Genomic DNA, 11,146 nt, shown 5'->3' with positions numbered 1-11,146 from the left:
GAAGACTGAATTATTGAACTGGAAGGCAACACCAATTCCCCCAAAATAAAGCATAAAGTAGACAAAGAGTATAGAATAAAAATTAAGAGTCTTGGGGGTGGGGGGGATGTGGGGAGACAGAGGTGCCAACAGTAGTCTAACTGACATTGAGGGCGGGAAGAGGGGGAACGTGGAGAGGCCATATGGGGCAAAAAAAGATGTGAGAATTTCACCCCCCCCCAAAAAATAGAAAGACACAATTCTCAGACTGAAAGGGCCTTCCAGTGCCGAGAAAAAATACTTAGACCATCAGATTTAAATTTGAGCGCATCAAGGATAAAATATCATTTAAAACTGACCAAAAAGAAAAATAGCTGCAGAGGAACAAGAATCAGTGACAGATTCTTACGGGCAAATCTGGGTACAGGGAAATGATGAAGCCACATCCTGAGGGTGCCGACGGAAAAGGATTTTGAGTCTAGAACTCTGCATTCGGCAAAACTGCAGCTTAACTAAGAGGATGACGTAAAAGCATTTTCAGGGACACAAAGAACCAGTCTGCCACTCGCAGATGGTCACTGAGAGATCCTATGGGATCTACTCCAACGAGAAATTCATAAATACCAGTTAATGACTCTCTGGAACCAACTCAAGAGATTTCAAGGAAGGGAGTGGGGGAGGGGGTAAACTGTGCCAAGGTGTTCGTCCTCTTTGGGGGTGGGGGTGGCTCAGTGTGGAGAGGAAAAGGATGGATAGATGATATGTAGATGATAGATAGACAGACAGATAAATTCTAGCCATTGTTAGGGAAAAAATAAGTAGATATGAGTATTCATAACAAGAGTACTCTCTAGAAGAATAAGTTCTCATACATAAATTTCAAAAAGCTAAGGAAAAATATTATCAAAGAAAACTTAAAGCACCAAAAGCATAATCTATGAAAGAAAGCGTTGGTAAATTGGATTTTGTTCCGCAAAGGACATTCAGAGAATAAAAAGCCACAGACTGGGAGAAAATATTGGTGAAACAGATATCTGATAAAGGACTTGTATCTAAAATATACAAAGAACTCCTCAAACTCAACAATGAGAAAACAATTGGATTTACAAACGGACAAAAGATCTGAATAGATACTTCATCATTGAAGATATATGGATGGCAAATAAGCGTATGAAAAGATGCTCCACATCACGTGTCATTAGCAAACTGCAAATTAAACAATGAGATGCCACTACACACCTATTAGAATGGCAAAAACCCAAAACACTGACACCACCAAACGCTGGTGAGGATGTGGCGCAGCAGGAACTCTCATTCGGTGCTCGTGGGAATATAAAACAGTACAGCCACTTTTGAAGACAGTTTTCTACAAAATTAAAGATGCTCTTAAGTGTGATCCGGAAAGCGCACTCCTGGTATTTACCCAAAGGAGCTGAAAACTGATGTCCATACATAAACCTGCACGTGGATGTTTATAGCTCTATATGTAATTGCCAAAACCTGGAAGCAACCAAATGCCTATCACTAAGCGAAAGCGGCCAATCTGAAAAGGCTACATTCTGTAGGATTCCAACCCAAGGACATTCTGCAAAAGGCAAAACTACGGAGACAGTAAAAAGATCAGTGGTTGCCAGGGTTTGGGAGTGGAGGCATGACGAATATGCAGAAGAGCCCAGAGGATTTTTTAGCACAGTGAAAATACTCTGTGTGTGATGCCATCATGAATGGATACCTGTCATTATACATTTGTCACGGTGCGACACTGCAGTGCTGGCCCCACGCTGTGACGCTGCCGCCCTGAATTCAGAGTTCGCATAGGCATTGTCCCGCCCACGAAGCCATTTTCCTCGCCTCAGCGTAATATTGCTGGCACTGCCCTGGCGCGTCTTGTCAGCGCATCGTCCTGCAGAAAACGGCCCGGATGATGAACTTGGAATACCTCTGCTCGCCTGGGGGCTCTTCGGCCCTACTCCACAGGCACGCTCGCACAGCCGAGACCTCCACGAAACTCTGTCACAGGCCACAGACACACAGCTCCTCGTTGTGCAGACTCACAAACAGTCAAATCAGAGCCCTAAAACACAGTCACGACACACCACTGACACGAGGTAGCGGATCACTAACCGCAACACAAAGATCACCTTCGTCGCCAACACTGTATTTATCACAGCCCGTAATTTCATCAATGTGGTTTAAAAGAAATCCCTAAAAACTCAAAGCATGAACAAGCTAAAAAGTCTAGCTTCATCTCCTGGTGATAAAACCTGCTTCATCTTCTCACCGTGACTCAGTGGCACGAAGAGCCCGTTAGGGTTTAATCACCGCCTCCTGGGACTTTTTTTCTTCTGTATGTATGTACTTCCTCTGTTTTGCTGGGACAGTCATTTAAGTAATATATTACAGAGAAAACATATACTAAGAGGGAAGCATTTTTAAAATGTGTTGCTCAAACACACACACACACACGCACGCACGCACACACACCTCCAGTCATTGACTGACCTCTGGGAGGAGAAAAGTGCCACTGAGATGCCCGCTGCCTGTCACGAAGGCCATTCCCGGGGCTGGTAAGGTTTGCGGCTCTCCCGAGACTGGCCAGCGCATGGCCCAGAGTTCATAGAATCGGAATGTGCGTAACATTGGAAGATCCTCTCTGCAAATACTGACTGATAGTATCCGAAGACGGCCAAATACTCGAGCAACCAGGTTTTATTAGCGATTAGGTTCAAAGAAATATCATAGCAGTTCGCGGTACCGTGACCCAGTTCGTTTGCAAAATTCGTTTTAGGTGGATATGTTAGATTGTGCCCTAGGGAGATTTTCCCTCCATTTAAGAGGAAGACAGAATAACCGTGGAATGAATCCCGGAGGAGCCTAAAGACACGGCTCTCTCGTCCGCCACTCCCCCTGGACACGGGACAAGTCCTGACACCTGACCTTTCCCAGCCTTGGGATCCTCACCTAGACCGGAGGGTATAGGGCTGCCAGATAACCTTTTTTCTGAAGGTCTACAATTCCACGGACGGTCAATCAAAAATCCTCAGGCCAGGTGATCTACAGTAGTGCTATCCAACAGAAATATAACGCGAGCCATGTGCGCAATCATACATTTTCTAGTGGCCACAGTCAAAAAAAAAAAAACAGTAAAGAGAAAATAATCTTATATTTTATTTAAGTAGCCAAAAAATTATTTCGATGTATACTAAGCATACAACATTCACGGGGTGTTTTATGTTCCTTTTTGGTAACGTCTTCAAAAGCCAGAATGAACCTTCCACTTACAGCACAGCTCAGGGCTCACCTACACACCTCAGTGGCCTCATGCAGCTGGTGGCCACCATACTGGATGGCGGAGATCCAGAAAGTCACCTTCAAGTTTACTAATGTCTGACTCTAAAGCGTTGCCTCCTCTGTGCCAGGGGTCCTGGGCTCTCTGGAGGATGGATATTGGACGGGGGAGAAGGAAACACCGCCTCCTGCTCGCCCCTCACCAGGAAGAGCCTCTACCTCACACCGCCCCTCCCCCTCCCCCGGTTTCCATGTCTGTGGCTCGTTGATTCCAACTCAGCCAGTCTTTCCTTTCATCTCTGAAGGGCCCTGGTTCAGGCCTTTGTTTTTTTTTCGCCCAGAATAGTCTTACGGCTTTTAACTGGCACTCCGTTTGCGATCCTCGCTGCATCTTCGCCCGATTTATTTTTACCTGCGGTGCTCTGCTCAACCGCTCGCCCACACTAGTGTCTTCCTTGGAGGAAAATCGTGCCCGAACCCTAACATCGGGAAGTCGGATAGTTGAACAGATGTATGTACTGCCTGGCATCAGGGAGGGTCGACGTGAACTTGAACGTGGAGTGGACCCAGAGAGTCGATTTCTCGAAATCTTGCCAGCAGGGATGAGCGGCACGGGTCACTTGGGGAAGGGACATGGCGGGAGCCGAGGGAGGAGACATGACAGAAGCAGAACCTCTCTCTACCTCACGCCCTCAGCAGTGTGGGCAGGTTGGACTCGGCTGCCAAGGGAGTCCTGAGAATCCAGGGGACCGATGGCTGCTGTGCTAACCCTTTGGGGGCTCAAAGATAAAAATTCTGTAGTTTTAAAATCGGAGTTCTGCTTCCTCGGTGCATTAGAGTAAAGAAAAGAAAATAGAAGAGCGTCTTAAATAAGGATAATCATTAAGTGGCTAAAAATAGCTGGTAAGAGGACTGACCCCTGGCGCTAACTTGAGCGTCTGTGTCGTCAGCCAGCGCTCTGTTTCCTCCCTTTGAATAGGAACAAACTTCTCCGTGATGCGAAGGTCATTTACGGCCTGGGGGAAAAGCCACCCTCTTGGAACTTAGTATGCGGAATGAATGAGACCCCAAACAGCGGACTAGAGAAGGACTTACTCCCTGTGGGAGTCCGCTTGCCCTAGGCTCCCTTAGGGTCAAGTCTCGATAATGTGCTTAAAATATCTGCGGTAATCCCGGGATCCTCAGGGCTGCGAGGGACAGCACTGCCTCTGGACAGGGAAAAGGGGACAGGAGCGCCGAACGCGTCACGGAAATGTGCGAGATGTGACATTTTCCTACCGTTTGGCACAAGATTATGGCAGAGTGGGAAACTGACTTGCAAACGTGAAACCTCTAAATCAAAGTTAATCAGGATCAGACCGCCTCTTAGGATGAAACCTGATCATGTGTCGGATTCTGAAACTTACAGAGAGGCAGTGAGCCAAAGTAAGAGACGAACTGTCAGACTTATACGCACATAACATGCAAACACACACACACGCACCCCTATGGTATATGTTGGCCCAGGGCCCCCTCCCGGGTCACCGTTGATGAATGAACAGTGTCATCCATGCCCTCTCATGAACGCGTCTATGCAGGTGGACCCAGGTAGCCGTGCAGGTGTGACTGTGTCCTTTCGTGGTGTCAGCGTATTTAGCTCGTGCAGCTGACCGCCTCGCTCTCCTGCAAGGTAAGGGCCCTCTCCTAGGTCCTGATTCTGCGTCTGCCTTTGATGATGGATGGTGAGAAACTCCCCAGGCATTAATATGAGGTCGCTTTTATTTTTAGCATTTCTTAATGGTTGTTAACATTTGCTCTGAGCACTTTTACCGGCCTAATGGATGTAAATAACCTCTTGACCAGAGGTTATATTTAGCAGATATAAAGGTCGAAGGAAGAAAGGTAGACATCCATCTTTAAAGGTGCTCTGCACAAACCCGTCCATAAATGTACGAAAACGTTTTAGAGAATAATTTTAATTCGATCCATTTGTCTAGCTGGCACCCCATCAGATCAGGGTTTAAGATAAAACACCGGTTAGAAAAGTAAAATCAATTATTAAACAACGGAAGCCATCAACCGAGGTGCTTGTTGGCCACCTGCAGAGTAGAAAATGGCCTTGAAGGCAGAACGACTTTTAACAGAAGGTGACAACCTCTGGAGACATTAGAGGGCGAATACTCTATAATCAGAGCGCTCAGTGGGTGATCACGTACTCCTGGATAATGACACAACAAGGACCCCCGAATGCTCCAATACCGACCCTCTGCAGCCTCCATCGTTAGACTTAGAGGGGAAACGGTGACAGCTGAGGTTTTTGCCAGTTCTGCCATCATGCAGCATTGTAGGTGGAGGAGGTGACCTTGGCTGATGCCAGGCAACACTAGAAAGATTTGACATATTGTCGATAAAGCTTGATTGCATCATAAAGTTCTCTTAATGCAGTAAGTAATTAAGGTGTGCATTTTTTATACCCATTATCACTCGCTGATGATAACAACCCCGTGAGGTACGAAGTTCATCTTCATCTGTAACAGAAGTAAAGGAAGCTTTTTGATGCCGTACAGGGAGGAAATGACTAGAGTCAGAATTTGGATCCGTTTCTCTCTAACCCTGAAAGCCTGGTGTTTCAACCCTTACATATATGTTACTACCTCAAAGAAACCTCCACACACAATCTAGACTCTTAGACCAAGTCCAGAAATAATCCATGGCATAGCTTAGCCAAGTCTCACTTACTGAGTACCCAAAGGGTAGAGAGTAAGGGCCTGGTTCTTTGTTTATTTCCATCTGAGGAACAGGAAACATAATGGAATGAATGAACTTGTTCTGTTCGACTTCGGTGTGTCATTGAAGTAGGCAGCCTGGAGCTGGGAGAGAGTGCACTGGCCTTGGGAATTAGCTAGTCCTGCTGGAAGTTAACCAGCAAGCAAGGAACGCTTCTGAATCATTCTTCTCATCGGTGAAATGAGGGGGTCCGAGCACCTCTGAGACACGGCCCAGGCCTCACGCTCTCACATCGCGGCTCTGCATTCTTTTGGCTCCCCCAATTCTCCTCATTCTCCCTCTTGAGACGTGGGACAGGGTATGGGAAAACTAAGTCCACGTAGGAACCCAACAACAACAACAACAAAAACACCCCCGATGACCAAGAAAAGGCAGAAGAAGTGGAAAGGTGAGCGTGGGCTTTGGGGGCAGACTCTCGGGCGGTTTCTGGAAGACCTGTCGCCCTCCCGTGTCTGGATTTGGTCTGTGCGCTTATTGCCACTTGCTCTTCTTTGCTCATCTTTTATCACTTAGCCAAATCCATAAACTCGGTAAGACAGGGAGGAAGCTTCTGCCCGAGGTCGCGCTGACACCTTAGTCCATAGGATACATGTTCCATTTCCCTTCCGTCCTCACCCCACGCCGCACACCCCGGTGAGAGGTCTAAGACACACTGGCCCAAACAGCAGAACTGACGAAAGGACAACCGAATATCCAGGTTGAGAGAGAAGGTCAAAGACATCTTCCGGGCAAGAAATAATAATCCCAGGATTATTTGACTAAATAGTATGCAGCTCGCCATCTAACCCTGAAGCGGACTGTGATCTCCGATCCTTTCGTAGTTGTAAAAATTGAGGGGCATAACTTTCAGGGACGAAAACACTAGGTTTACCTAGCTCCAGACCCTGCCAAAATACAATGAGCAGGAGGTGGTGACTCGCCGGAACTAAGCTTCTCAAACACGGAGCTGCTGCTGCGTTATAGAAATATTAGGTGGTGCACGATTTAACTGTCCAAAGGGAGGATCCCATGAATGAAATTGCAACGGTATAACTTACATGTCTTGAACGGGGGTACATTACAAGACCTGAAACATGACAATGAACTGTTTTCTTTTAATGAAAAACAAGACTATGCTTGACTTTTTTTCATTAAACATTTTGGGATCGTTTTAGATTCAGTGCAATTGTAAGAAATAATACAGAGATTTCTCGTTTATCCTTTCCCCAGTTTCCCCCAGCAGTGATATTTTGAGAAACTACAAAATGATACCAGTATTGGGCAAGTAAAGACACAGAGCATTTCCATCCCCACAAGGACCCGTCGGGTTGACCTTTTATCCCTCCCATCCCCACCTCCGCCTCCACCCCTGGCAATCTCTAATCCATTCTTCTATAATTCTGTCATTTTGTGAATGTTATATATGTAGGATCAGACATCAGATAAGCTTTCGGAACTGGGCTCTTTTTACTCAGTGCAGCTCCCCAGAAAGCCATCCAAGCGGTTGGGTAGACCAGTGGTTGGTTCCTTTTTAACTGCTGAGTAGTATTCCACGGTGTGGATACACTAGTTTGTTTAATCATCCAGCCATTGAAGGAAGGACATCCAGTTTGTGGCTATTACAAATAGAGCTGCCATGGACGTTGACGTACACATTTTTGTGTGAAGGTGTGTCCACTTCTTGGGAATAAACTCCCAAGAATATGAGTTGCATGTTTAGCATCATAAGAAACCACCAAACGTTTTTCCAGGTGGCTGCTGCATTTTACATCCCCAGCGACAAAGTCGAGCGTGATCCAGTTTCTCTGCATCCTTGCCAGGATTTGGCGATGTCACTCTGTTTTATTATAGCTATTCTGATAGGTGTGCCATGATTCGCTTTTAACGAACACAGAGATCCAGAGATGGAAGAGAGAGACCCCACAGCCATCTGGGAGTCTTTAAGTCTTTTCCTGGTCCCTGAGATTATCTTAAGGTGCACGATAAATGAGCCTTTGCCTTACTCTAGCTCTGGGTAGGAGTAGATAGAAGAGTACCACCTTAGTGTACTATACAACAGCTAGCAACTCCGACAGCAAATGTAATACTCAGCTCGAACTTCAGGAAGCATTCTCTGTAGTGTCACAAAAGCATGCATGGCACTTGTCAAACTTTTACTGACGGTACTAACATATATGATCAAATATGAAAAAAATTACAGTTATAGCAATCAATGATAAAGGAAGAAACCAAATTATTTATGGATAACGAGATTATCTACACAAAAAATTTAAGAGAATCCATAAACTATCGAATTTGTGAGACAGTTCACTGAGTTGTTGGATACGCAATCGATGGAAAAAAACAGTGAGTTGTCTACACAGCAGCAACAACCAATTAATTGAATAATCTCATTTGTTATAGAAACAGAAAAAGTCTCCTAGAATCAACCTTTTAAAATGCATAGAAACCTCATGGAGAAAATTATGACACTTGAACAAAAGATATAAAAGACATTAAATAATGAGAGAGAACACTTGGTAATTAAGAAGACACAATATTTTTTAAATGTCTATTCTCTCCAGATTAATCGATAAACTTAATGCGAATTTAACCAGAATCCTAACAGGAATGTTTTGGTTTTGATCTCAGAAAAGACTCTTTTAAAAATATGTATGAAAAGTGGCTCAGCCCAGATGGCTGTGGGGTCAAATCCATCCGTAATCGTGGTCCCCTGGACAAATGGCGGGCCCTACATTCATGAGAGACCCCTCCTTATTCATGCCCCCTCTTTTCTCAATAAATTTTACTTCCTGTCAAAAAAAAAAAAAAAAAAAGAATACTTATGCAAGAGTAAAGGACCCAAAAGAGCCAAGACATTTTTGCAGAACAGGTGAAGAAGGTGAATGGTAGTTCTGCCAGCGGCAGAGCCCACCCCCCCGCTCCACACCTCTGCTAACTGGAAAGGGAGATTTCAGAGCTCAGGACTCTCCTGGGTCAGCCCCCAGCATCCAGCCAACTGCCATCCCCCACCCTCACCCCTACCCCCACACACAGAACACTCACGGCCTCGCCATCTCTACCTGCCTTGGGCATCATCCAGATTGGCCTTACGAAGCCCTATATTCAAGTTCACTGAGTCACCCCAGGGAGCTGACGCATCCACACAGTATGTGAATATTCTAAACTGACCCTGTCTCCTAAGCCATCCTGTCTTCCAGAACGTGCAGCCTGTCATCACCAAGACCCCCCAGACCCTCTACCTCCTGTCGGGAGCCTTAAAGCCTGCACCCAAAGGTAAGAACCACATCCTGTTATCGAGAACAAACTCTGCTAGCTGTGACCATTTGGACAGCCACGGCACTGTGAAGCGCCTGCCTTTTCCCGTGTCTTTGATCCCCATTCCGCCACCTGCAGAGCGGGAGCCTGCAACTGCTGGCACAGCCCATCTGTTTCTGACTAGCCAGGTAGAAATCACCTCATCTGGTGGACACCAATAAGCTTGTAACGAATACTCTCTGATCAGTCCCGCCCCTGCCCTCTCCACTTGAGTGTATAAATATAACCGCTCGACAATAAAATTTTGAGGCTTGATCAGAACACTGTCTTGCCTCCATTCTTTTCTCCCGCCCATGTTTTTTTTTAAGGTACGGTCCTCCTCGGGTTCTACGCAATAACTAGGTCCTGCAGGTCGGGACAACCTCCAGACTTCTTCCCTTCATCGCTCGGCCCCGATGACCTTGCTTCTCATTGTTGACCTCAGGTCACTGTCTCTCCTTCTCCCTTAAAGACCCTTAATTTGACATTTGCACCATCAACTGTATGATTGCAGTATCGGTCTTAAAACAAAACAGCCGCTCTGGAACTCACACCCTCCTGCAGCTACTACCCGATTTGCCCTCCTCCCTTTCTACCAAATTTATCCAAAAGAGTTTTCTGGACAAGCTGCACCCAGGACGTCCTCGTGGCCTCTCTCGAAACTGCGCTGGAGACATCCATCCCAACAATTACACAAAAACAGCTCTTTTCAAGGTCACCAGTGACTTCCACGTTGCTAAGTCCAACAGTCAGTTCTCAAGCCTCATGTTTCCTGAGCTCTCGGCAGCACAGGGCACAGCCCAACACTCCCTGCTTCCTGCATATTTGAGCCCCTGAGCCATTGAGCAGCCCCCTTGGGGTCTGGTGACCTCACTGGCCACCCCTCTGCTGCTGCTCTACCCTCCCCGACCTGGAAATGCTAGAGTGCCAAGGACCCCTTTCTTGTTGGCCACACCGGTTTTTATACACACCGGTTATGTAATTTGCAGCGCCCAGTGCAAAGTGAAAACGCAGGCCCCCTGCCCCCAAATTGTTAAGACACCCAAGACAGCAGCAGCCGAGCAGGAAAGCAAATACCAGCATCGTCTGAGGGCAGGGCCCTAGCGACTGCACAGGCGCCCGTCCGTGGGGCCGGCCCGCTCAGGACCTGCGAATTTCTCTCTGGTTTAGAACAGTCTCCTGAACTCCAGGCTCCCAAGTCCAGCTGTGTACTAAGCACCTCTACTTGGCCTTCAAGTACACACTTCACATGTTCAAAACAAACTCCCCACACCCCCTCCTTCCTCCAGAGACCCCTGTTCTTTCTGCAGCCTTCCCCATCTCTGTGGTAAAGGGTACATTCTTCCAGGTTCTCAGACCGAAACCCTCTGAGCCATCTTTGGTTCTCCTGCTCACATCCACATCATGAGCAAATGTCACTGGCTCTACCATCAAACATATGGAGGAAGTGCCCACAGCCCCCTCCTTCCACCTCCGCTCGACACAGAAGCCATCTGGCACCTGAATTGTCGCTGCCTCCCCCCTACCCCGCCACTGGGCTCCCTGCTTCAGCCCTTGCTCCCCAGAGCCTAGTCTCACCGCGCAGCCCAGTGGTCCTCAGCACTGGGAGCCCCCTCAGAATGAAGCTGAGCATGTACATTGCATAACGAACATGTACTTTACTCAAGTTTAAGAAAAACGGGTCCAAATTAACTGACAGCGTTTCCCTCCCACATCTCAGCCACAGGAGTATAGTCGCTGGCTTTATGCGCCTGTTTTCTCAAAACAAGAAACAACAGGAAGGTGACAAGTGACCCCAGCTCCAAACCGCAACCCCTGCACCTTTGTCACATGGAAG

This window comes from Pteropus vampyrus, unplaced genomic scaffold (assembly GCF_000151845.1).
Source record: "Pteropus vampyrus isolate Shadow unplaced genomic scaffold, Pvam_2.0 Scaffold272, whole genome shotgun sequence".
In the NCBI taxonomy this organism is placed as follows: Eukaryota; Metazoa; Chordata; class Mammalia; order Chiroptera; family Pteropodidae; genus Pteropus; species Pteropus vampyrus.
Note: the sequence above shows the minus strand (reverse complement) of the source record.